The sequence below is a fragment of the Bombyx mandarina genome, chromosome 13 (genome assembly GCF_030267445.1).
Source record: "Bombyx mandarina strain Sakado chromosome 13, ASM3026744v2".
Taxonomy (NCBI): Eukaryota; Metazoa; Arthropoda; class Insecta; order Lepidoptera; family Bombycidae; genus Bombyx; species Bombyx mandarina.
The window spans coordinates 8156995-8180718 of NC_143220.1; the positions used below are offsets into that span (position 1 = coordinate 8156995).

The window sequence follows — 23724 nt, forward strand, 5'->3', positions numbered from 1 at the left end:
TTTCTGTTTGCTTAGTTGCTGCGGGTTCTATTCATCTTAATTTGACACTCCTTATTCTAAATCTAGTTGGAAGAATGGGACAGCTTTTTGAAAATTCAACAATATCTCTTAAGATGGATTGCGATGTCTATGGTCTCGGTAATTACACACATAGAACCAAGTGGACCGTAAGCTTCTCACCTATCTACGCCGTAAAAAGAAAAAAATTCATAAATTATTTGCTTAGCTTTTCGTATGAAACATAAAATTCCCCTGAAAATTAATTTTATTAGAAAAGTATACAAATTCGATTGGGTGTCTCTAAAGGAGCACTTTGTTTCATTTGAATTATAACACATTATTATCCAAATCAACTGTGTAACATTGAACACAGTACCGTGAACTTAATGAACTGAAGTTTATACCCACCAATGAACTTACCGATAACTTAAAATTCCAGAAACATAAGTCTCAAAGGAATTTGATGAGAAGCCAAATAATTTTACAACATCCACGTCCTTTGTGAAGTTAGAATTAAATTCAATTAAAATGTTAGGCTTCAGTGGTGGCCGCCCCACAGGATTAGGAACTTTATATCAGAACGAGCTGTGTCCGCGGCTGCATACAGCGAGACGGTGTGTGGTCTATGAACTTTACTAATACAATAATTATGTTAAGGTGTTTTATTCTATCATTCCAATTTAGATGCGGTTGTAACAATTTTATCGTACACAATATGCTGTACACTAATTCCACCGCACTTTTTACGCGTAGTTTTGGATATATTTTTGGAAATTTAAGAAAATATAAATATAAATAAAAAGATAAAAAAAAACGAACCGGTGATTCAATGTCAGTCCATTCAAACTTTCACAATTGAATTTTAATTCTTTCAAGTATAGATACGCTTCTGCATGCTATAGTGAATTATAATAGTGAAGGTAAGTTTCTTGACGGTAATTTTGTTGTGAGTGTTGAAGTTACTGGTTATGAATACACTTTGGGGAGTACAGTGGAAGTAGTCATTGATAGTGATTCATTTAAAAGAAAATTAAGTGCAGCAACTTTTACTTGTAATAATATAAAAAGCTCACAAAAGCAGTGTGATCAACGATGGCTCTCATGCCAAAATTTCAATAAAAATTAAATAAATTCAAATATAGGACTTTTAAAAAAAGGCAACCCCAAGATATGTCACAAAAAGTTTGGGTTTTGATATTTTCTATTACGTGAATGAATACGTCTTATGAAGACGTTACGAAAGTTCAAGGACAAAAAGAAACGAAAACCGTCACTTACTCCAATAAATCGATCATTGTCCTATTTCTATTTAAGTAACATTCATCTTTATGATTTCTTCGCAGATAAGCAGGGCACTAGTCATTCGTACGTACTGACAAAACAGCCAAGTACACATTTATTATTTTCAATAAGTACTGCGAGTTTAGTTTTATTAGTAGGTTGATGAGTTGACAGACTTACAAATAAATATGGTGAGAACTGAAAACAACACTAAATTTCAGTACACATCATTAATTTGAATTGTTAACATAAATTTTTTTTTTTTTGGTCAAGAGGAAATCGCCGGACTTCCGCCCTTTTCTGGGGATACTGGGCGGAGTATGTCAGAGTCGAACTGACTAAAACCTCCTGTCGCTCAACAACCAACGTCCAAACCTCGCATGAGACAGAACTCATGACAAGGCAAAGGGGGGGAAAGTGAAGCGTTTAGTGCGGAGCACATCTCTCCCATCACCCTCCCCCTCGGACGCCGGACTGGCGGTCGTCGGCGCCACGACCACTAGCCCTCTCGGTCGGCAGACTGTCCGAAGCCCGCCTAGATGGCGCCGGTTAGAGTGGGTTACCCTACGGAATACCCCGCTGGGCCAGAACCAGCGTGGGTCGAGGATAGCCGGCCTTCCGTTAATACAATACTAGATGACATCTAGATCAGTACTGTAAATTGCTCAAACTCCAGACTGCTAAAAATCTAACGCCTTAAAATCATATCATATCATTCGTTTCTTATAATATTTTTATAACTTAGTTACATTTGTAAGACAGCTCATTTTTAGTCTAGAATCTTGAACAAAAAATCAAGTATTCTAGCAATATCTCAAAAAAAAAAAAAACAGAACCTAAAAATGATCATTGATTACAGCCGAGTGAGTCGTTTGAATTGGTTACGTATCCACCCAGTTACCCCGTGTCTATTTTACGGCGCTCAATTTGTACCTATTGAAATGCTAAGCATTATCTGGATTTTCGGAGAATGTTCCAGAATATAAATCGGTGAACACCTTAGTCAGGCGCCGGGATATTACGCTATCCGACAGAGGAAATTAAATTTATACTCTCTAGACTAATTTGCACTTATTAATGCTTTTAGGTCTATTAAGATCTTTATAAACGGATATTTTAATATTTTTTTCCTTAAAAAATCATATTTAAAGTGTGCTGAAATAAAAAAAATTACGAGTGTATTAAGACAAATGTTTTGGATTATTATCGTATTTATAAACATACATACTTTTTTAGGATTTAATTACTGCGTTACTTATTTCACACAACAATGACTTATTACGGATAATACATCAGCAGTAAGCAAAAAATAGAGTATAATCTAATGCCCAAGAATGGTTCATTAATGAAACTACTTAGTATTTATTTTAAACCGAGTCAGAGCGAGTTCAAAATAATTCCAACCTTCAATTCAATGTAATTGAATCGCCACAATCAAGCCCTGTAACTTGAAGCAGTCCAAGGGTCTCCTTTAAAAAGGTGGTATTACCCCCGAGAGCCCCGCCTCATCAACGATCAATACGGACTTAAGTTTGGAATTTAATGAGCAGAGAAATGGACCGAGCGATTTCATTTGGAGAAATTGTATAGACTTGTAAACATATAATTCCTTTTAATCAGAGAGATTAGCCTTGTTATTTATTTAAAATATATACATATTTGAAGACTTACATTTATATTTGACACAAAGCTTGAAGTGCGATCTATACAGAATCAGCAGTAGACAGCGGCTTGGCTCTACCCCTGGCATTGCTAACGTCATGTGCAACAGTAACCACTTACCATCAGGTAAGCCGTATGCTCAACTGCCTGCACGGGGAATAAAAAAAAATCGTGGCCTAAAGGATAAAATGCCCGTGCATTTATATTTTCTGATGAAATACGTAATAACTTCCACGGTGAAGGAATAATATCGTGTAATAAAAATAAAACCCGCAAAATCATAATTTGCGCAATTACTGGGGGTAGGACGTCTTGTGAGTCCGCACGGGTAGATACCACCATTCTGCCTATTTCTGTCTGTCTGTTATATTGTACTGAGACTTTAGAACTAATATCTCAAGGTGAGTGGCGGCATTTACATTGCAGATGTCTATGGGTTCTAGTAACCACTTAACACCAGGTGAGCCGTAAGCTAATCCACCCATCTAAGCAATAAAAAAATCGAAACCGACGCTACTCCAACAAATATAACGCGCAACCCGTATACACAGGTTCATTAGAAAATGTAAGAATATATCGTAAGTGCGACCCTGTGCTCGTATTCCTGAATAGCTGAATGAGGTCGATGGCATCACATCTCGTCATGCTGCCCGTCAACCTCACAGTCTCCCGCCGGGTCTCTAAAGCCGTGATTAATGACACATATAACTTAATGTGAAATCGACATAGCCCGTTTTCGACTTGTAATAACTTAGTTAATGTGTTAAATTTAAGTGAATGTAGATTAATACGTTAGGTAATTATGAATTTTCTGTCAGTATTAGGAGCTTATGAACAACGGCCGGTTGTTGTGGCGAGGCATGGGGGAGCCCACGTCTAGCAGTGTATGTTTGTGAGCTGAAAGATAGAAGATAAATTTGAACAATAGCAATACCACGGCCCATGCCCAACCCACATTCCTATATAATCTAATTTGAACCTCATAATAAGGAGAATAAAGTGTCATAGTGCTGGAGAATCTCCAAGAAAAGGAATTCATTTTAAGATCTGATCTCACAAGTCGGTGCCAAGTAGAATCATGCCTTTGATACATCATCAATAAACCGAATGAATATAAAGAACCAGAAACAAAGAATAAATCAACGTACACGTCGTAAAAAAATTCACTTTCAAGATTTCCATTCACGGTATCTTTACAGATGTATAAATAATGTTCCTTTCCCCCTAAATAATTCCACGACAATATCTCAAGGAGCATCTGTGTCGGCGATTCGTTGCTTTGCCGTACATACCTACAGCTCCGAAGCAAACAATTCCGTTTGATAAATCTCTTTTAATCCGGACACAAAAAAAAAACTGGATTATTTTTCTGTGAAGAACGAAAAAGATTTTTATAATGGAATTAGTTCGTTTCTTTCGAATGGATGTTGGGGCGCAGTGGAGTTGCTTATCAGTCAGTCAGATCAGTCTTGACCTTGTTAAAATTAAATATCAACATAACATAAATAATAAATAAATAAGACTTGGGACTCCCTTCGGATCTTTGAAACGTCGTACAAAGGGGACTCTAGCCACTTAGGAGACCAAGATTCTGACAAGATCCTTATTCAACACCGGGCTCCATAGAAACTGGTTAGACTCGAGAGATATGAGCGTTCTCTCTCACGCCCCGTTGTCTGTTTCTGCAAGATGGTATACTCGCAGAAGTAGAACATCGCTCGCCATATCTCGTCAGCTACGTCATGACACATCGGTACACGTATCCAATAAATATTAGCTCAGTGGTTTGTATTATATGAGCTAGTATGGTATCAACTGATCGACCAGACTATTTCTGTCGTGGAAATATCATAGGCTTTAGTTTGAAGTATAGTTTATACATAGTAATTATTGTACACTTCGAATCGATTTTTCCATCTGAATAGAATAATAAAAATCTCAAATGTTCCAACAATAATTTCAAGAAATCTTTAAAATATATCGATATAACTACAACGAGTCTACCAAAAAAAAGCCAATCTTCCTTGCATTTTCATTTCCTATATATGTTGACTTACTTTCATTGTAACACGTGAGTTTTTTTTTTTTGGGCCGGGGTCCGATCCTCCTGCGAGATCCCCGCGCCTAGGGGGCGCGCGGGGTATGTGAGACTCAACGATCTGCATGGTGTTGTGAGCAGACCGCGGGCCCAAGGATTTTAGGGCCCACCCATTAAACGACTCCTTTGTACTCTTACACCCGACGTTCGATCTCCAGCCGGGGGTGAAAACCCGGTCAGAGTAGGGGGGTTCCCGCGGTCAACACTACAACTAGACACGTGGCGCCACCCCGAGGACGCCCGACCGACGGGTCGTCGAGGCGATAGTCGACGACCAACGACGTCGGTCTCCGCGGTACGGCGGCCCTACCAGTCCACCCGGGCGATGCCGCTGGTGTTCCGGGATACCCCGCTGGGCCAGAACCAGCCTGCCGGGTCGGAACGCGATACACCGCCAACCGGGTTACTCTTCCACAGTATGTTCGGCGACGACAGCGCTGACGAAAATGCGGACCGCATCGCAGGCCGCAGCCGCCGACGCGCCGTCCCGTCCTCCTGGTGCCAATGCGCTAGATTGACGGTAGCGCGCGGCGCAGCCTCAACCCCCTTAGGTCGCCCCGTGACCATCACCGGCAGGAGACTGCCTCCTCATAACACGTGAGCACCTTAACCATAAGTGAAGTAAATCTTACTTTATGTTATCTATTCTGTACCCCGCGCGGACATCGAGTATCTCTCGTGATCTCGTTAGATCAATAGAATATTCTATCAGGATTAAGCGTTCACTCAGCTTCGAATAAGGCCTTTTGTTATGGCAATTGCGCACTGGCTGCCTAATAACGTCTATTGTTAGAGTAATTATTATTTTTATGTTCTTGCGACTTTACTTTACTATTTTTATCCATCTATACTTAATATTATAAAGCTGAAGAGTTTGTTTGTTTGAGTGCGCTAATCTCACGAACTACTGGTCCGATTTAAAATTCTTTCAGTGTTAGATAGCCCATTTATTGAGGAAGGCTATAGGCTATAATATAATATCACGCTAAGACAAATACCTGGAGCACCATTAAAAAATGTTTCAAAATCGGGTTTATATTATCTTTCTACGTAAATGAGGACGCAGGTAAAATTTAGCGTTATGCCAAAGTAACTATTCCACGCGAACGAAGTCGCGGGCAAAAGCTACTATTAAATATAAAAAATTGGCCCACCTATGTTAAAACCCTTAAAGCGATGTTTATGAAGTTTATTTTTTCACCACTGCTTTCAACAAGCTGAAACGTTACCCGTAGTTTCTATGACCTTAGAAAGAATTCGTATTAGCCGACGGTTAGTGGTTACCGATGCTCATGGATATCCGCAGTGCCAGAGCTATAACTAAGTTGCAGTCGACCGCTTAGCGCTTTGTGCAATCCCCGTTTGAAAAAGAACATGACGTCATATTCGGGAAACATAGGGTTTGCTAGTCGTCGTGGCCTAAAGGATAAGACGTCCGGTGCATTCGTGTTGAAGCGATGCACCGGTGTTCGAATCCCAGGCGGGTACCAATTTTTCTATTGAAATACTTACTCAACAAATGTTCACGATTGACTTCCACGGTGAAGGAATAACATCGTATAATAAAAATCAAGCCCGCAAAATTATAATTTGCGTAATTGCTGGTGGTAGGACCACTTGTGAGTCCGCACGGGTAGGTACTACCATCCCGCCTATTTCTGCCGTGAAGCAGTAATTCGTTTCTGTTTGAAGGGTGAGGCAGCCGTTGTAACTATACATGAGACCTTAGAACTTATATCTCAAGGTGGGTGGCGCATTTACGTTGTAGATGTCTATGGGCCCCAGTAACCACTTAACACCAGGTGGGCTCTGAGCTCGTCCAACCATCTAAGCAACAAAAAAATCTCTGAAAACCGTCTACACGAATCTCCAAAATAACAAGCAAAATTTTCGCAGACTTAAAACGATTGCTGAGTTTTCGGGAATATCATTTTAGATAATTGATAAAAAAGTCTTTTGAAGTGTTAGTTATTAATTACGTTCGAAAAGTGGCAAAACTGCGGCATAACTCCGTCGACGTTGTCCGCGTAACTTCCCCATTTATTTATGCGGGTTAATGAAGTCTTCGACCGCTTAATTACTTCCACAGATAGTGTTGTGGCGCGTTAAACATAATGACAGCTTAGGGCTTTTGAATTTAAGAGCATTCAAAGATATTTGTGATCATTTTAATTACATCTTGGTGCTCAGTTATCGGTAACCAATAAAGCCGTTATACGTGTGTTCAATACGTAAACTAAACAATAAACATGTTAATGTCGCACTCATGACAGATATGTTATTAAACTGAGTCTGTATTAATTATTAATAATAACAAAACTACATCATGAGTGCGTTTGTATGACATTGATTGCTTGTTATATTATTATTAATTTACAATTAATTATTCTACAGTCTGCCCTCGTAACCCCGATTAAAGTTTTTGTCTGTTGTGTGCTGGCTTTATACATTTTCAGAGATTTGATTTTCTTAGAACAGAGTTTAACATAAGGGAAAATGATATTTATATCTCTATATATAAAAATGAATTGCTGTTCATTAGTCTCGCTAAAACTCGAGAACGGCTGGACCGATTTGACTACTTTTGGTCTTGAATTATTTGTGGAAGTCCAAAGGTTTAAAAGGTAGACAAATATGGTAATTCTCGGAATTAAATAAAAATAACAATTTTGTTTTTCCTTTGATGTGTCCCCCGTCGGACGGATTCCTTTTGTATGTGTTAAGTTTATTTTATACAAAAGCTTAGGTCTTTTATTTATCGATTGAGGCACTACGAAGTCGGCCGGGTCAGCTAGTTATCAATAAAATAAGTCTTTGAATTCGTTGTGGCCTAGGATAAGACGCCTGGTGCATTCGAAGCAAGCGATGCGACTAAGCTGGTGTTCGACACCCCCAAATCAAGTACCATTTTTTCTAATTAAATACGTACTTAACGCATGTTCAGGAATTACTTCCACGGTGAAGGAATAACATCGTGTAATAAAAATCAAACCCTCAAAAAATATAATTTGCGTAATTACTGGTAGTTGATTTGTACTCGAAGGAGTGGGGCAGCCCTTGTACTGTAAGAACTCAGTACTCAGTCTCAAGATGAGTGATGGCATTAACGTGGTCAAGCCGTATGGGCTGGTTGGCTCGTCCACCTGACCCATCTTTTATCAATAAAATAAAAAAATGTGTGTGTGTGCAAGTCACACACGGTAGAAGTGAAACTTATAAAATATAAAAATAATCGCAAGGGTCAACCACTCCGCAGTGCAATGGAGCAGCGGTACCCCGGGGGAACCGCCTGCATGATCACGGTATCCCGACGCCAGCTCTTACCTCGGCCCTTCTCTTCTCCCCTTCTTCCTCTCAGGAGGCGCCGGAGTCCGACATAACCCGGTCCGTTACCCCCCTCGACCGGGTATCCGTAAATGGATTCCCCAGCGTTAAAAAAAAAAAAAGGTATGATTTAGCAAGAGAAATACGAGAAAGTCTATCAACTGTGTATCATCTCGTCAGCGCGATTCAGGAATTGTTGAATTTACGTGCAGCGATATCTGTTGATAACAAAGTAAATAGAAATAAAATAAACATGGCGCGTAACGGAAGAAATTAAGATGGCGCGTAACCGAAAAACGGTTAGGTTACATACGTTTATTCCTCCCTACGTCGATAAAGAAGTTTCACTTAAAAAAAAAAATAACTGATAATAAAATACATTTTATTGGTATTTAAAAACATGACATACAAAAGAATTCGATTTTGGAATAAACATATTATCTCACAATAATCAGATACGCGCGGGCGTACCTCACTCTAACAAATCAACTAAAAATTTTCTTTGGCATTCAGAGTGTGAGCTCTTAGTTTTCAACTCCATTTAGCAAGTTAGTTAGCAAATGACTGCAGAGAAGAGGCAAACTGTGATATAACTTCGCCGTATAACTTGTTTCTACTTAATAGAGTTTTGAGTCTGTAGCATGCAGCCAAATTACTGAATGTTGTGTACACTATTATTACTGATTTAATGGGTACGACTCAGTTGGACGGGAACGAAATTCACAAAAAATAGACTTATTGTTATGTTTTTTTAAATAAAGCTGCTGGCTTTTTGCGATCAACTGCTCAATTTTGACGATGTTTTTTTTTATTGCTTAGGTTGGTGGACAAGTTCACCGCCCACCTGATGTTAAAAGTTTAGTGGACCCCATAGACATTTACAACGCATGTAAATGCCACCACCTACCTTGAGATATGATTTCGAAGGTCCCATTTTGTACAGCACAACGGCTACCCCGCCCTTCAAACCGAAACACATTACTGCTATTTAAATACAACATATAATAATTACATTTTTCGAAAAGTTCTTTGTTGTTGTTTGATACTTCAAAACAGAAAATGATTCCAATAAAAAAAAAAACCGTGTGAGATGTGGATCCGCGGATATCGTATACGGTGCGGATATGTTGCGGATATTGTGAGGAAATAGCGCCCGTGCGATGTTCGGTGCTACGATTGGCTTTTAGCTTATGCATCGAGCTTTTAATTATGCGACCTAAATATGAGTTGAGTTTTAGCGTAATTTGGAAATGTACGAGGAAATGTGTTTCGGTTTATCCTCGCTCGATTCTGCGGAAACATCAGTAGCTCAGTTGTATAACTAGACTAGAGTCAGCCGCAAGTTTTATTTACTGTATTGGTTAGATGGTAGGTCGAGATATACATAGGTCGTTAACCACGAATCTACGGCCCCCTGGAATTATGCAAACACATCACATAATAATCTTTTTTTTATTGCTCGTATAGGCAGATGAGCATACGGCCCACCTAATGGTGAGTGGTTACCGTCGCCCATGGACTTCAGCAATGCCTGGGCCAGCCAAGCCACTGCCTAGAGTTAAGTACTCTCCACAAGCCTCGTTTGAAGAAGGATATGTCATAGCGCTCGGGAAACACCGTGGAGGGGAGCTCATTCCAAAGCCAGATGGTACGTGGCAAAAAAAATCTCTGGAAACGCACTGTGGATTAACGCAAGGGCTCCAGGTAGTATGGATGAACTCTACTCCGGTGGCGGTGGTGCGATGGTAAAAACGAGATGGTGGTATCATCTCAAACAATTCATCTCATCTTCTCATCTCATCTCATCATCTCAAATCTTGCGACACTGCTTCTAATTTGATGTGATAGTATCACTTCTATTGTACAGCAATTGTCCCACACTTCAAGGTGGAAGATATGAGTGCATCGGGGCAGAAATAAGAAATGCTTATTGGATTCACAATATAAAAAAAAAATTACAACTATCTCTCTCTCTCTCTCTCTCTCTCTGGCCAAGGTGACTGTTCTCAATGGTGAAACTGCATTTTTTTATTGCCTATCTGAGTGAACGAGGTCACGGCCCAAATTTAAGCGGTTGTGGTAAACACGGTGCCGATGCTTAAAACGAAAACTTGTGAATATTGTTAATCAATCTACGAAAAGTCTCGCGAGTCCGACTATTTAAAAGTACACCAAGGGGCTTCGGAGTGAGTCAATAAGTTTACTCTTTTCCCAGTCCCAAAAACATTAAACAGATAACATTCAGAGAACTATAGAGATGAATTAGGTAAATAGAACAAATAGGTAAATATTTATCGACTGAGTCAGCTGTGTACCTGTGTACGCCACGCCAGCAAGTCAATGATCAAATTAATGATTTAATCGTCATGAAATTGGGCCACGCATGCCAAATAATTTAATCAGTGTCTGTATGCGCAACCGGAGATCAAAAGCGTTCGTTTTGTTAGGTTTTGATCTAAAAATCATAGCTTAATTTGTTTTAAATTTCAATCTGGTCAAAATAAAGAACTTTTTTTTCTGTTTTCACAAATGGTTATTTAAAACAGTTTCTACGGTTTAATCTTGTGTTTATGCGACTGAGCCGTGGTCACGAAGGCTGTAAAGTATCTGAAACATTGGAAACTATAAAATGAAAATAATAGATACAAAAATATATTGTACGAGAAATTGTGATCAAAATGAAATAATGATAACTTACATACTGTTGATTTATTATGTTTATGTAAGTATATTATTAGATATGTAAGTATGTTTTTTTTTTTTTTTTATTGCCTTCGTAGGCAGACGGGCATATGGCCCACCTGATGGTGAGTGGTTACCGTCGCCCATGGACTTCAGCAATGCCAGGGGCAGAGCCATTTATATGCCAATAAATCAAATATTGGCATATAAATCAAACAGTCATTTCATATTATATGTAAACGGTATATATCTGTTTATTGTATGTATAAATTTTCTATAATAATATATTGCCAATAGTACACCGCAACATACCTGTTATATCTTTATCTTTTGTACAATTTCTGTAAATTAAACGGTTGCCTGGAAGAGATCGCTTTTAGCGACTAGACCGCCTATTGTACAAATGCATCTGCCTGTTGAATGTTTTTTTAATGTTAATTGTGTTTTGGTGGGCAATAAAGTGTATTTATTCTCTCTCTCTCTCTACGTCTTTCACTTTAAAATGTGAAAAATGAAGTAATTTATTTTTATTATCATATTAAATAGCTTCTGAATTTTAGAAATTCAAACAAATTTAAACGTCGTTTGGTCAGTGTTCGTTCAGTTCCACAATAGCGGAATATTGAAATACAAACTAAATATATTTAAATATATATTTGAAATGTCAGTTGTGAAATCGTTGCCAAATTAAACACTCGTTACGTTGAACGTTTCGTATCTCGGAGGCAATAATTTATTTTTATCGGCCCACCAAAAACTAGAATCCTTTACAAACGTAAAACGAAATTGTGTTTGATTAAGCCGAGCACACACTGTAGTGTTCGAGCTCCCAATATCAACATGCTTTACGCCGACAGACTAGTACGGATTACATTTGCTCGTGCTATTAACAATGTACATAAACTTTTAACACAACCAACTATGTAATCAACCATGAGCTTGTCTACATATTATACTTTACATTAGTATGTAGTATAAGTAAGTATAGCGTGGTATGGACATGCAATGCGTAGAGAGATGTTTTTTTTTTTCCTACCTAAGCTGGTAGCCTAGAGAGGCTATTCCAGCGTAACCGTAACTAGTAGGTGAGCTCAAAGAGCTCAAACCTGACGACGATGCTAACACGAACCCTAGCAAGAGCCGTGCTTCGCAGAATCTACCACCGGATTGGAAACGCGACCCACTGACAAGATCCGGCGAGAAACTCAGTGGGCTGTGTCTGAGAGTTAATTTAATCGTCGAGCCCTTCGTCGCAAGCGACGGGTTCGACGAGAACGGTGACCGGTGCTTGAAGTACCTAGAAGCACCGTTAGTGGATCGAGAGGATCCGAGATGACGTGTTTTGGGCGACGTCGACTGCTTTCCATTCTGTCCGCAGGATCGGGAATGGCATGAGAAGATGCATGTGACTAGGAGATGTATGGAAATGGTAATGCAAGGTAGAGGAGGAAGAGGTCAACCAGTGAAGACATGGATGCAGTGTGTGAATGACGATATGTGAGAAAGATAGTGAATGTTAAGATGACGGCTGATAGAAGAGAATGGAAGAGAAAAATTAGCTGTGCTGACCCCATCTAGTAGGATAAGGTGAAGAAAAAGGATAAGGTAGGATAAGGTGGATGATTAGTATGTAGTATAAATGTAAAATCTTATTGCATAAGATCGATATCTCTCCTGAGACAAAATGTTTATGGTCTCGTTGGTTTAGTGGTTAGTGATCCTGGCTACTGGGGGGCTCGAATTCTATCTTCGTATACTATAAATATCTGCTTTTTGTATATATAGAATTAATAAAAATAATGTAAGCTTGTCATAATAAATAATGAACCGTGTGTACCAACCCTTGTAACACCAAAACTCTCCTTCACGTCAGAGTGGACTAATAAATCTTTTAGGAGTCGCCCTAAGTGAATAATTTGTGGGCCCATCGCGCAGAAACCAAATTAAATAGTCAAGCATTTTTAGGAAAAAATGTAAAAAGCTTTGTAAATTAATTTGATTGGGTAATTTTTATCATTAGCTGTAACACACGGTTCCATCTGCATTAGTTTATAAATATAATTTGAGACGCGCTACACTGTTCTTTAATTTCAATTTACCTTAAAAAAAATTACGAACTCAACTAGAAATCTATCTCTCTTCGTGATCGGAGTGGCCCCAGCTAACATTAGCTGTAACTTAAAAAGTTTTATATATAATTTCTCACACGCTTTTAGCTGTGCACAATTTTACCGGAATAGAATTTTAACTGAAGCATTATTTTGAAAATTATTGTTATGGTACCGAATAAAAAAATATTGCAATTAGTCAATGTAGGTTTCTTGAATTTTCATACAAGTTTATGAGGTTTATTAATATTATTTATCCTTTAAACAGTGAAAAACGCGAAATACTACGAGACAATGAACTCTGAACATCTGATATAGATGAGTCTATTTCAAAGCGTATGGGTACCCATTCAAAATCTAGATTACCTAATAGCCTAGATTTAGCCAGACGAGTTAGAGCTTAGACTCAAATTTACATTTAGATTACAAACTGTGTCACTTCCTGAACACGAAAGGAAAGTTATAGCTTTGAAGCTTTAGGCTTTGAGATTTCGTTGTTGGCTTGCTAACATGTTTGTGGTTTCACATGTAACTATAATATGTTTTCAAAAGTTATTTTTTTGTCTTAGTTTAGAGTATTTTAGGAATTAAAAATTCTAGCTAGCTTCCTGAAAATAATACTGTAACTTTGAGAAAAAAATATACTGTTTATATTGCGAAAGCAGTTTTTGTATAAATTTTGCATTGATATACATAATATATGCGTTAATTTTTCATATATATTATCATAAAGTCACGATCCATTTAAACGATTATTACAACGCGAATTCTACTACTGCATTAAATTCACACCAAATAAGCTTTGTTGAAGGAAATATTATTATGTCGCCAACACGTGCTTACAAACGACTAACATCAATAAAAACTACAAAATTAGGTAATATTGCAAAGGCACATTGAAAGCCTCTATGAGTAAGTACCAGCATATGGACACAGTAACTCGAAACAAATATTTAGTCTTCTTTAATAAATCAACAGAATAGGTTTTTCAGACACGATATTAGCTTTATCCCTACTTCTCTAATTCGTTGTATCTTGTCTTGAAATAACTATAGTAATTTTAAAATTACTACTTTTATAAATAATGTTTTTCTTGATTTGCTTCGGTACCAGCCTACTACTACTACTTTATTTATTTGGTTTTGTCAGCACTCTCATCCAATGTAAGTACTCTGATCATATACCTTAGTATAAATGTTCTAGACTTTTAATGGCAAGAGATATTGGTATAAAAAACTATAGTAACTTATAGTAAGAAAAATACATGATTTTTAGTAAGAGAAGTCTTCGGGAAAGCTTTTAATCAAAACATTGTTTACATTTTTTTCTGATCTAATGTGATCTTTTCAGGCTTTGATATCTAGACTCCGACGACCACCAGGTACCAGTTAGGATTTGAGCTACTCTTCACATCAATACAAATAAAAAACAAAACTCTTAGTGAATGTGGCACGGTACGGGTGTATTGTGACATAATTCTACTAATTTTAATACTTTTTGTGAATATATTTATATAATTTAAGCTTTTAATTTAAAATAAATAAAAAAGTACTATGTTATCGCTTAAAAATAGTCGTGCTCAAAAACGTGCTATCTCTGTATCATAATTCTACACCGTAGTTGAATACTAAGAAACAAAATACTTCAATGTAAAGCATAATTCATACTAAGCTTAAAAAACATAACGCTTGCTAGTGTTACAATAACAACTTGTAGGTTATCTGTGAAAAAGTTCTTTTCAATACTAGTTCGTATATCAATCGGCAATTTCAATTAGAAGTATCCATTTGGTCACGAAATATCTGAATCAGTGCGATTCTCACTTAATAGCCTCCAATAATGACGGGGTTCGCGCTGCACGGACAAAGGAGAGACCATTACGCCGATTGGTACGTTGGAAGGTGAAACGATGAGCTACTGTAAGCACGGCCTCACGTACCCAATTAGAGAATGTTGGCGGATTTAATTTGAAAGCAAATATGTCCAGAACCTATTCATTATGCGGTTTGGTAACTCATGAAAATAATTAAAATGTTGACAAGTAACTCTTAATGAAATCAAATAAAGCTTTTTTAATTCGAATAGGCTTTCATAGACGCTTTGAAAATTGCTACAACTTTCCCACTCCTTTGTCATATAGTTTCACTGCTGAGAAGGGTCACCTTAGTGCGAACAAGACAACTGAAATTATTTTTTTATATCTCTATTAAGGCTTGAGTACCAAAATAACCAAATTTCTTATTACTACAGCGACGAACTCATAAGTTTGAAATACGAGGGAGGTGATATACAAGTGACATTTTCACCTCTATTTTCAAAGTGGGTGGCAGATTTTAGATTAAGATTTCTCGCATAATATCAGATGACCCGTAAACTCATCTATCGATTTATAGCATCAGTGAAAAACTAGATAATATTGCACTGAAGGTGTCACAACGTTATTTTTCTATTTGGAGTTTTAGTAAAGGAAATAATGAAGTCGGAAAATCGGTGCACTGAGTAAACAGAGCAACAATCTAAAGTCTTAACAGTATTATTATATCGCTGTTCCTTGTCGAGCGCAGTGAAAGACATTCAAGCAAATAAAGGACTTCAAGGTGTGATAGATTTAACTTACAATATACAAGTCTTTGATTATGATTATTATTAAATTGTATTATTAGTGTCTATAATGAAAAGAAAGAAACTCTTGAAGTCACATCGGCCTAAACCAGACTGAAGATCAATTTTATACAAAATGGCTTTCTGAGGCCTGAGGTGATTCAAAAGTCCTTTTGGATATATCTCTGATATTGCTGAAGCTCAAGACTGATGTTAACCATTTACTATAGCAGTATGTCAACCCTCGGAGACAGTGAAAAATGAAAATAAAATAAAAAGGAAGGGGTAGTCGTTGACAAATAATAGCTTTGAAATACAATTCAAACAACATTACAGCGAACATAACATTAAATAACATCTTACGACCGAGATAACACGAAATAATATTGCACAAATTACCTCCTAAATCACAACTGTGGCGTGACATAACATATGAGAAATGTGCCGTTTTCATTGTATAATGCTCACAATGAAGCTGACTGGAATCACGCGCTGAAAGAGGCCAAGATAAGAGTTTGAATGGTCTATTGTAAATGATGGAGAAAGTATTCAATACTGAATCAGAATGCAAATTAATTTCAATTTTAATTGTAGAAAGTGCTCGTAAGACAACCAGTTACGCGCAAGTGTAGTGACATTCTTGTTTGGTTATATACCACTATGTTTATGTGCGTGTTCACTGGTACTCATAGGTAGCCTATTGGTAAATGTTTTTGCCTGTTAATTACAATAATAGCCCTGAGAAGTTGCAGCTAAAACAGGAGGTGTATGACGGTTTTCTGTTTAGCGATTTAAGGCAGAAATATCGCAAATATGTATTTATTTATTACACTTCATGTAAAATTTACTTTGGCGGACTTTATGGAAGGCATTATCAACCAAAGGTAGTGCAGAGAAAATAGTGGTGGTTGCAATGAAATTTATATTAAATTACAAATACATACACAAAAATATATACATACCATACATATGCGTAAACATATACATATTGACACGCCTTTTGTTGTATTTTTTTTGTACTCATTACAAATCAAGGGGAACACATTGTAAGCTGCAGCTTAGCTATGACCCTGGCATTTCTAAAGTCCATTTGCGACGGTAACCACTCACCGTCAGAAGAGTCAAATATTTCCGTACCGTCTTCTTTCAATGGTAATAAAAAATAACAGTTTAAAAAAACTAACAAAATACGCTTTTAAAGAAAATCCAACTAGAAAATAGAAAATAAATTTTAAGAATTTTGTTTTAAAAATAGTGTAAGAAAAAATAATTTTATTGTTAAAAGGCGTGGGCTGCTTTTCAGGATATTATCAAAATAGCCTTTCTATTCATATCTGTTCACAAAATATTAATAACTACTGATACCATGCACCCCACGCTTTTTTTACAATTTTTTTTTTCTTACACTATTTTTAATTCAAATTTATTAAAATTTGTTTTCTATTTTTTAGTTGGATTGTCCATAAAAAGCGTACTTTGTTAGTTTTTTTGAACTATTACTTATTTTTCCTTTTTTAGTTGAATTTCAAATTTTGTAAGTATACCAAATTTTGAGCTAATCCGACGTTTTAAAGGGGGTCGAAATCATGTTCAAAGATTCCGTCGAAACTTGCACAGTTGGACAGTTTTACTGTAAATAGACACAATGAGATTTATGAATATATGCTTCAGTAAACTGCCGTTTAAGCCAAGCAATATCTAGATATCGTTATTTAAACTTATTCCCAATACACTTTGATTTTCCGATTCGTTTAGTCGTAGAGAGAAACGTTTACAAAGATAGTGATTAGTATCTATTAGAAAGTTTATTATAATATAACATTATAAACATATTAGTTATACCGTTTTTGAATCCCTAAACTAATTGTATATTTTTTTGTAATTATAATATATTTAATAGAAGATTTATGTACATGGCAAAAAGTTGGATTCCGGTACCGGAACTAAATTTAAAGAAACCCTGACAAATTTTGAAAAATATAATTCTGAACAGATAACAACCGCCCGCTGGAAGACCTTCGCTTTGTTTCTGAGGAGCAGCTGACGGTCTGTCAACAACACTTCCTATCGCGTCAGTACATTGTTAATATTACCAATAGCTCCCTTTGCCTTTCGTTCCGGTTCGAAAGAGAATACGCGTTTCCAATACAACCAAGGGACATGCTTGTGAATGCCGGCGTTACTTTTAGGAATTATAGACATTTAACTCTGACAAACAACATTTATATTAAACACTAACAAAAACAAACAAAATAGCGTGGAGCACTGGCGCAAAGGAGTAATAGTCACACACTAGTAATACACTACACGGTCAGCTGCTGTGAACTATAGGTGCCGCCATATTGGCCTTGGCTGCTCTGACGAGCGCCTTTCCCTTTATCCCTACTCCGCGGCCGACCGTCACGCGACATGCACCACACAGACGAAAAGGTTTGAAGTTTAAAAGTTTCACTTTAAAAAAGTTTCACTTTAAAATAGTTTCACTTTAATAATTGTAATGATCAATGACCTAGTTGACCCTGTATTCCTAGGGATTATATTATTAGGGCCGAGTAAAAGACGGTTAGTGTGTACGTATGTTTGTTAAAATATTTGACAGGTGCAAAATTGCTTGCGAACTTTGCGAACGCTGTCCCATAAAACCTTTACAAGTGACAATTCGACAAAGTACCCCGCAGCGAGTTGTAATACACCGTAAAACGTTTTACACTCTCGTAAAACGCCCGGCACGCTTACATCGCGTGTTCTATCGTCAATGAGTCTTCGTGAAACTCTAAGCATTGATTCGATACTTTGGTTAGTGATTAATTGCTATTTTGTAATTAGCTATTTCGATTAAAATTAAATTAAATCTCAATAAAAATGATGTTGTATCTATGACATTCTAAGCTAATAATATCAAACAAACCAAATAAACATTTCCCTTCCGTTTCTAAAAATAAAATTTGGCATCGGTTATGGAACCGTAATCGTACATACCAGACGGGAATAATTACATCCAAATCTCGAACAATAAATATCTACACTAATAATTCTATAAATTTGATTGCTTGTAAACTTATGTATTAGTAATAACCTAATCACTGGTGGTAGGACCTCTTGGGAGTCCGCACGGGTAGGTACCACCACCCCGCCTATTTTCCGCCGTGAAGCAGTAATGCGTTTCGGTTCGAAGGGTGGGGTAGCCGTTGTAACTATAGTGAGACCTTAGAACTTATATCTCGAGGTGGGTGGCGCATTTACGTTGTAGATGTCTATGGGCTCCAGTAACCACTTAACATCAGGTGGGCTGTGAGCTCGTCCATCCACCTAAGCAATAAAAAAAAAAAAAAAAAAAAAAAAAAAAAAAAAAAAAAAAAAAAAAAAAAAAAAAAAAAAAAAAACTTAATCACCCCAAAAAAGGTTCGTCGAATTTGGACGAACCTGGATTAACAAAGGACATTTTATAAAATGGTAATAAATACGACGGTGCGTTCGCTTATTCGTGATTTATGTACCAGCGGATCTGCAGATAGACTGGAAAATTATAGAGCAGAGAATGATATGAGCAAATCTTCCCGAGAATATGTTTTGGATGTTAAGTGGCTATGACATCAAGACATCAACAACGGAAATGTCACCACCCTTGACACGTGAGTTCTAAGTCTCAGTTCTTACAATACAAGACCTGCCTAACTTCATAAGCTGAAACGCATTATTGTTTCACATCAGAAATAGGCGAGGTGAGGCACATTACCTGTATCACAGGGCACGCTACCATTAATGTTCATTTTCTGAACGTCAAATCTCAGCGTGCGACGTCCGCCATGACAAGCCCCTTACAAATCCAGTCGCCAAGAGCAACGCATCAATTTTATAGTCTTCTTAAATTAAATCGTTAATTTGTCATATAAAGCTACAATAAATACAGTCCACGATCAGTTACTACAATGCAACAACTAGTAATTATGCGAATTATATTTTTTGCTGGTTTGATTTGTGTTAATCCCATTATTTTTTAACCATCGCTCCATCTGCAAACATGAAAACCGTTCGACCATATTGCCCAGAACTGCTGCGACCGTCAACAGTGCATTTTCACAGACATTTTTGCTATGTACCATCTGGATTTTAAATGAACTCCTATCCGCTCCTTGTGTTTTTTGACCGCTATAATATTATGTCCTTCTCTTAATGAGGTTTGAGTTGTAGCAGTAGGTTGCAGCTTGTCCTTAGCATTGCTGATGAGTGACGGTGATACTCACCATCAATTAGTCTGCATGCTCGTATTAACTACAAAGGCTATAAAAAGCAATGTAATAGAGTTGAGTTGGTGCTCACCGTATTGACATCTAGAATTCCTTACTACAATGTGAACTACTAAATGTTACCGATTTGTAATGTGTAGGGACCACAAATGTCCCCGTAGCAACTAACAATATGTATGTGTTAGCAATAATTATATTGCAGTGATGCTACGTCAGTCTCGGGATTGTCGGGTTGTCGATAGCACGTGAGGTTGTATAATCCCAATATACTTTAGTCACTTAACTGAACACGTGTCTTATTACGAGTAATCCTTGCCCGATATAGAGACTCAACAAATGTTTACGAGTTTCATTTTATGTATTTAATGTGGCGAGTCTTTCATCACCGAAGATTAGGCCGAAAGCAGTTAAAATAGATCGATATGAGAAGACAAAACGCCTAATCAGTCCATGCGTGCATAATACAGTAAGTTGGCTGAGATAGCAGCCGAGACGCAGTAAGTGGTACTCATTTGTAAGCCTTAGGACGGGTATTGCTGCCGTCGGCTGATGAATATGAATGCTAGGAATGTGTACAGAGTGCCTGTCGAACAGCGATTGACTATGTCGCCTATTGGTTAAACTGGTATTACTTAATTGGTACAATTTTTTATCGGAGAAACTGTACGATTACGTACTGGAATGGAAATACTTCTGCTGAAAGACCAGACTGAAAGGTGGTCTTGAACGACCAACAAGATCAAAACTAGTTTAATTTTCAAACGAAATACACTTTCATTTAGTAGGTATGTGATTTTTAAGACACCCTAATATTACGAAGGCTTAAACAAATAATTTTCAGTGCTTGTCTATTCAAGAAGAATCACACTTTTAGTTGCCTTCTAAAACTCAAATAAGAATCAGGTCGACTGAAACACCCTTATCGCTATTTCTTTTCTAACAAGACTAAAGCATTAAGTACCTATCTGTTATCTAGAATAGGAAGGAATAGCACATAATACCTCTCTTGTTCTCAAATGTTTACCACGACTGAATGTTAGGCGTCTAATCCACCCTTTTTGGAGAGAACACAATCTAGAAACTGTGTGGCTTGAATACCTACCATCCTTAATGAAATCAGTTAATATAACGTTGAGTAGGCAACGACGCACGCTAAAGATACGATTTTATATTACAATTTCACAAAATTATCTCTGGTATGACTTAACTTATTAACCTCAAAATTGTTACGGTAACATTATAGGCATATTTGATATTGTTTACACTGTTTAGTATTATTTGCTTTGATCCTATTTAAAACACCAAATTAAGAGTAACGAAAAAGTAAATAATTGAAAAACTCAACAGACTTCGCTTCATCTAAAAAAGTCAAATTCACACCACGCGAATGCTTTATCCAAACTTTAATATTTTTTGGAGGACTGTTTTTGAGGTATGCGATTCAAATGGCATTATTTTTATATAAAAAGATACAACTTAAAGTAGAAATCATTTGTCGAAACCTCTCCAGAATATCTAATCAAGCAAAAAAAAATATTCCACATAATTTAACGTCATTGGTATTTTAAGTAAACTCGAATGAAACGAAACAGGTTGGTAAATTCAAGCTGCGTTCACTCGCAAAATTAGCCTTATCGGAGCGAATTGAAATGGCCGACTAAACATTATAATTAGCATCCAGCTCCAGCTATACATCTCTTTAAAGCCTTTTTAACACACGCTGGGAGACATAATAATATAAGCGACGGAACTTTTATCGTTTTCCATGCTAGCAATTGTTATCAAAAGTAGGTACATATAATATGTAAGTACATTCGTAATAATAAATAAAGCTGAACTACTAGCTATGAAACTTTTTTTTCCTACCTATGCTGGTAGGATCCAGGGGTTATACCAGCTTAACCGGGCGAGTAAGTGAGCTCATGGGGCTCAACCTGACGAGCTCTGAGCCACTGAAGAGATTAAAACATCATTTTTAATGTTATTCGATCTATTGAATGTAAGACAGGGATATCTCCGCGTAAAATAAACACCAATAGTCACGTAAGCCCACAAAATTCCGTTATTACTAAATCAAGGGGTATTAAATCGCATTGAAGAAGAGCCTAAGATTGGATTCATTCGCACGTATTGAGTGAGGGCGCCTGAGCAGTAGAGTAACCCTAATTGAAGATAAAGTCATAAAACATAAAGTCACATTTAAGACGTTAACGTCACTTAATGTAGATAGATAGGTAGAGATATACGTAGATCCAATACTTACTTCAAGTAAAAACTTACTTAATACGACTATTTATACCACGGAATAGATAAATAAGGTATTAATACTAACGACTTAAACCACAAAGTCGTAGCATCCTGTAAAAAGTTTTGAAACAATTATAAAATTGTGCAATTATTGGTGATAGGGTATTTTATGAAGTCCTTTTAAAGGTGGAACAAACGTTATTCAATATAATTCAGACTTTAATCTTATATCTCAAGGTAGATTTTGGGATTTCGTAGTAACGTAAAACCAATTCGCGAGTGAGTAAAATCATTAACGACTTGGAATCTTCGCGGACTGCGATCGAGGTCATCGTCGTCGCTTCCTGGCCGTCAGTCCACAGCTGGAAGAGCAACCCGGTCAGCTGCGTATGGCGTTCTGACCCGGCAAGCTGGTTTTGGCCCAGCGGGGTATCCCGGAACACTAGGGACACCGCCCGCGCGGCCTGACGGACACCATCGGACGCGATCGCCACGACGACCTGTCGACCTGGTACTACCGCCAGTCTGATTGTAGTGTTGGCCGCAGGAGCACACCTAGTCTTCCCGGGTTCTTATCTCAAGCGGATATCAGAGCGTCGGATGCGATAGTGCAAGAGGAGTCGTTTATTGGGCAGGACCCTAAAAACACCTTGCTTGCGGTCTGGTCCTAACACCCTCATCGAAAAAAAGGGGCCTTGAATCTTGTATTCCGAACCGGTGGAAGTCTCTCGGTGGAGATCTCGTACCTGACGTGTAATTTGGCCTCATATCTCACCATAGTATTTTTTTGTACTCTTGAAGTAGACGAGTACAGCCAAGCCGCTGCTTACCTCAAGTCGGCGGCATTTGTACTGCAATGCTTATATAGCCGTCTAACAGTAAATAAGGTAAGTTATATAAATAGATTATATCTTTATGTGTAGCACGAGTCTAACACACCGGAGATGATTCAGTTGTGCCGTCCAATTATTTTAAAATGGCCGAAAAGCGCGCGCTTGGCGACCGCGGCCCTGCGCTACGCTAATGGAATAACTGGACCTCATACTTACTTTTACAACTCACGATTTTTATAAGAAAATTCCAATAAACCCATGTTAAGGTATTTTGAATATGAACAAAGTACCGCCGTACTATTTCTCTAGATCAAAGAATAGGCAGTTGTTTTTTATTGCATTATGTGAGATACCAGCTCATTAATCAATAATAAACAAGAATTCCACTTGGCCACAACTGCTGTGCCAAGGAGTAACCGACTATGATGATGACTAGTTCAAGTTCTACCAGATAAAAAGTGGCTACAGAAGTCCATAGTCATCACAAATGAATACCACCAGTATAGTTATACAAGAAGCTTGTAGGTTCCATGTGGCCCGATTCTTTTGAAATTACATACACGTTTAATCAAATCGTATATTATAAATAGTTTTGACTCATGTTTTACGGCCATAGAAAGGTGGCACTTTCGTAAAATTCG

The 23724-nt window shown here is 37.4% G+C and overlaps 1 long non-coding RNA gene across 1 annotated transcript in view; it reads left to right on the forward strand.

Annotated features, from left to right (window-relative positions):
* Window positions 1-18839: 18839 nt before the first annotated feature.
* Window positions 18840-23724, forward strand: part of LOC149501623 (uncharacterized) — a 188587-nt gene continuing 183702 nt past the window's right edge. The window contains exon 1 of the long non-coding RNA XR_016324105.1: window positions 18840-18955. This is a non-coding gene — a long non-coding RNA (uncharacterized LOC149501623). The remainder of the gene's footprint in view (window positions 18956-23724) is intronic.